The sequence below is a fragment of the Telopea speciosissima genome, chromosome 11, assembly GCF_018873765.1.
Source record: "Telopea speciosissima isolate NSW1024214 ecotype Mountain lineage chromosome 11, Tspe_v1, whole genome shotgun sequence".
NCBI lineage: Eukaryota > Viridiplantae > Streptophyta > Magnoliopsida > Proteales > Proteaceae > Telopea > Telopea speciosissima.
Genome location: NC_057926.1, coordinates 35,911,166 through 35,915,643, shown reverse-complemented (window position 1 = coordinate 35,915,643; position 4,478 = coordinate 35,911,166).

The following is a 4,478-nucleotide window of genomic DNA, read 5'->3' as shown; positions in this document are numbered from 1 at the left end:
GGTTACGATGCCTGGAACTAGGGGTAGACTATCCATTGTTTAGTGATATGGCGGTCCTCCCCGGGGTTACGATGCCTGGAATCGGGAGTAGACCTTAAGTTTATGGCGCTTATGACAACCTCACTTTCTACGCACGAGTGGTAGTTCACAATGACCAGACCAAATTAATTAAATGATTCATCTTAAGAATTAAAAGATGTACTATATTTTCATTGAGCATGTTTTTAGTGTTATTTTCAAATGCCATGCATGATTATATATCTATGATCAAATGTATAATATGTTCAGATTCTATCATCCATGTTTCTTGCATCATAATATGACTGTATTCTTCTCACGGGCTAGTTGAGCTCACCCCTCAATATTTTACGATTGTAGAGCAGGCTCACATGGAGTGTCACCGTATGGAGTGCGTTAAGAAAGCTAGGGAAAATACTTGATAATTCCTAAGTAGTGGATCCTTGATTTAATAACGCTTAGAGTTATTTCTTTTCTTTTTATGATTCAAGACAGTTGGTGAGTTTTAGTGTGATAGTAGGTGGTCAGTAGCATTATTGTAATTTGAAGAATAGAATGGGATGTAATGCTTTATGATGATACAAGTTGTGTGATGACTCAAGTAAGAGGTTTTTAGACTATGGTTATGTGAATGAAGTTCTTTTTAGATTTCGGTCATTGACAGAATTACTTAGAATGAATAACTTCCGCTGTGCATTGAGGTGATATAGGCTTAGTTTCCACTGCAATTCAATGATATTTGAGTGATTGATTATCTGCTGCCAATGAATTAAATGTAAGTGAGATGGAAGATCGGCCGTTATCACACGGCGGCCCGCGAGGGCCAGCACCCATATCTCACCCGGATTTGGGGGCGCTACAACTGCAACAAATACAAGACTTGGTTATCAAAACCCAGGCCATCAGGTAACGATTCTTTGGCTTTTGTTTGTGAATCCAATCTATCATAAGCCTCATCCAGTACTTGGAGGCTAGACGGTGGGGCAACTAACTAAGTTGCTTTTACCATATAGGGATTCATAAATCGGAAGAGGCCAAATCAGGATAAATCAAGGCTTGTCATAGGGAACGATGGATATGATTGACGTAAAGTTTGTAGGAAATATCATTTTATTACTAGTTTCTAGTTTTAATTTGACTGTAAAGAATACTTTTTATGTACCATCCTTTAGGCGGAATTTAATTTCGATTTCAGTGTTGGACATTGGTAGTTACCATTTTGAAATAAAGAACAGTATGATAAATTTGTTTCAAATAAAATTGGTTCCTGCATTACGTTCAATGGATTGTACAGACTGTGTTTATCTCCCAATGATATCTACGCCTTCCATAATGTTGAAAACGTTGTTTTCAAAAGACCCTTACCTAAAGAACGGTCTTTCACATTGTGGCATAAGATGTTAGGTCATATTTCTAAGACAAGAGTGGAAAGGTTGATAAAGCCTAACATCCTACCTACTCTCGAAAGTGATCTAGAAACTTATGTAGACTGATGTAAGGGAAAGATGACCAAGATAAAGAAGAAAACTGTAGTCTATAGTTCTGACCTGTTGGAGGTCATTCACACTGACATCAGTGGTCCCTATTCAGTCACATTGTGTAGAAATTTTTTATTTCATCACTTTTAACAGACGACTGCTCCCGATATGGCTATCTGTTCTTAATTAAAGAAAAGTCTGAATCTCTTGACAAGTTCAAGATTTTTTGGGCTGAAGTTGATAAACAGTTGGGGAAAGTTATTAAAATTGTTAAAATCAATCGTAGAGGTGAGTATTATGGTAGACATGGTGACGCTGGACAGCTTCAGGACCTATTTGCCAAATACTAAGAGGACTCTGGGATAGTTAGTCAGTTTACTATGCCAAGAAGTCCTGAGAAAATTGGTGTCTTCGAAAGGCATAACCGCACTGGTGAGGAGTATGATTAGTAAGACAAATTTTAACTAAGTTCTTATGGGAGAAGTTTTTGAAAATTACTCCTTGTATCCTTAACCATGTAGTTACTAAACCCAGAAACCATCTTAGAGTTTGGGGTGCCCTGCAGAAGTAAAATTATATTATCCGACTTTGAACAAGTTGGATCCCAGGACTACTCATTACTATTTTGTTAGCTACCCAGATCATTCGAAGGGATATAAATTTTATAACCCCTGCGGAGACACTAGAATTATGGACTTATAGGTAGCAAAGTTTCTGGAATTTGATGTGGCCAAAAGGAATGATTGTTCTCAGACTGTTCGAGATAGTGACATGGTTGGTACATCGGTACATGTTCTTCTACCTATTCAGACGGATGTGGGGCATATTACGCCATTAGTTACACCTATTGGAGTTCAGGAGCCTGATATTGATAATGGTCCTTGACATTCATGTAGCACCTGATGAGACTCCTCTCAATCAGGATGCGATTGAGGATCCTGTCATTGATGCAGTTCCAGCTGAGATTTCTCAGATTCAGGGTGAGGCAGTGGTAGCACCATCACGGAAATCCATCAAAGGGAGAAATTCAGAAATACCATCTATCTATGAGGTCTATCTGAGAGAACATGACTACGACATTGGTTGTGTGGTTGATCCAGTTACTTATTCAGACGTTGTTTCTACTTCTCAGTTAGATTTGGGGTTAGATGTAATGAGAGATGAGGTGGAATCGATGAAACATAATGATGTTTGGGAGTTTGTTGAATTAAACCTGAGGGTCTTGCGGTGGATGGTTCAGACCATCTTGCGTGGACTCAAGAAGTCTATTTACGGTCTCAAACAAGCTTTCAGGCAGTGGTATTTGAAGTTTGACAGTGTCGTGACTTCATTCAATTTTGTGGAAAATAAATCGGATCAGTGTATATATCACAAGGTCAGTGGGAGCAAATTCTTCTATTTTCTTATATTTTATATGGATGACATCCTGCTTGCTAGAGGTGACCTAGGGATGTTGCATAAATGAAAGAAACTATTATCTAGGGAATTTGACATGAAGGACCTTGGTGAGGTTTCTTTTATCCTTGGCATTGAGATCCATAGGGATCGTTCTCGCCGTTTACTAAGTTTTTCTCAAAGGGCTTATGTTGATCGTATTCAGGAGAGGTTCAGCATGCTGGATTGCAAACCTGGGAATGTTCCTGTTCTCAAACTGAGCTCGACATAGTGCCCAAAAAATGAAGCTGAGAAGGATGACATAATGAGGCGCCTTATGCTAGCGCACTAGGTAGTATCATGTATGCTCAGGTCTGTACCAGATCGGATATTACTTTTGTGATGGGTCTTCTTGGAAGATATCAGTCAGATCCTGGTCTTAGCCACTGGGTTGCTGCCAAGAAAGTATTACGGTACTTGAAGGGGACAAAAGATTATATGTAACATAAAGACACATTCCTGAACTCAAGCTAGTGGGTCATACAGATTCCGACCTTGCTAGCTGTGAGAATGATAGGAGATCCACATCTGGTTTTGTTTTCCTGATGGCAGGAAGGATAGTATTATGAAACAGTACAAAACAGACATTGGTAACCACATTGACTATACAGGTAAAGTTTGTAGCATGCCATGGGACTGCTACTCAGGTTATTTGACTCAGGAATCTCATAAAGTAGTTGACCATTTTAGATTTTGTGGATAGACCCATCTAGATATATAGTAATAACAGTTTTGCTGTGTTGTTTATAAACAACAATAAAGAACTTAGAGGGTCTAAGGACATGAAGGTCAAGTGTTTGACCATAAAGGAGACAGTAAAGAAAGGTGACATTGCAGTGGAGCATATTGGTACAGATGATATAGTTATAGATCCCCTAACCTAAGGTCTTCGCCCTTGTGTTTTGAAAGACATGTCATAAGCATGGGTTTAGGTGCATCATGGGATGCGGTTGGTTAGTGGGAGTTGTTTTGCTCCATTGTAAAATGAAGTTCATTTTCATCTGTAATTTTTACCGTGTGGTAAATCTTGGCTTATATGTATTAGTTGTCATTGCATGCAAAATTCTTTTGAACACTTGGGTGTTTCATTTATTGACATGATGTATATATATATATATATATCTAGTTTTAAAGACTTAAGGAATGTGTTAACCTTAAGCAAGACTGGGGCATTAAGTTATTAGCCTAAAGGTATGTCTTGTAACACGTAAAGTAAAACTCGAGTTATTCAAGATGAGACATACAGATTCGTTAGAATCATAAAGATTATTTCTCTAGTGAGTCTGTGCCACTTATAGAAGAGAAATTTTGGACTGACAAATTGATAATACATAAGGAATCACTATGTGAGTATTGCCACACTACCACATTACATCTATGTTAGTAGAGTTGAGGGCTCTCGTGACCATGGAAGGCTCTGTGTCGCTTGATCATAGATGCAGTTACCGCCATGATTCGGTGTCTAAAACTTTATGGGATAGGATTGACTTTCTAATATGACCTCTAGACCAATTTATTTTAAAAATTGTGCACATAAAGTTTTCTTAA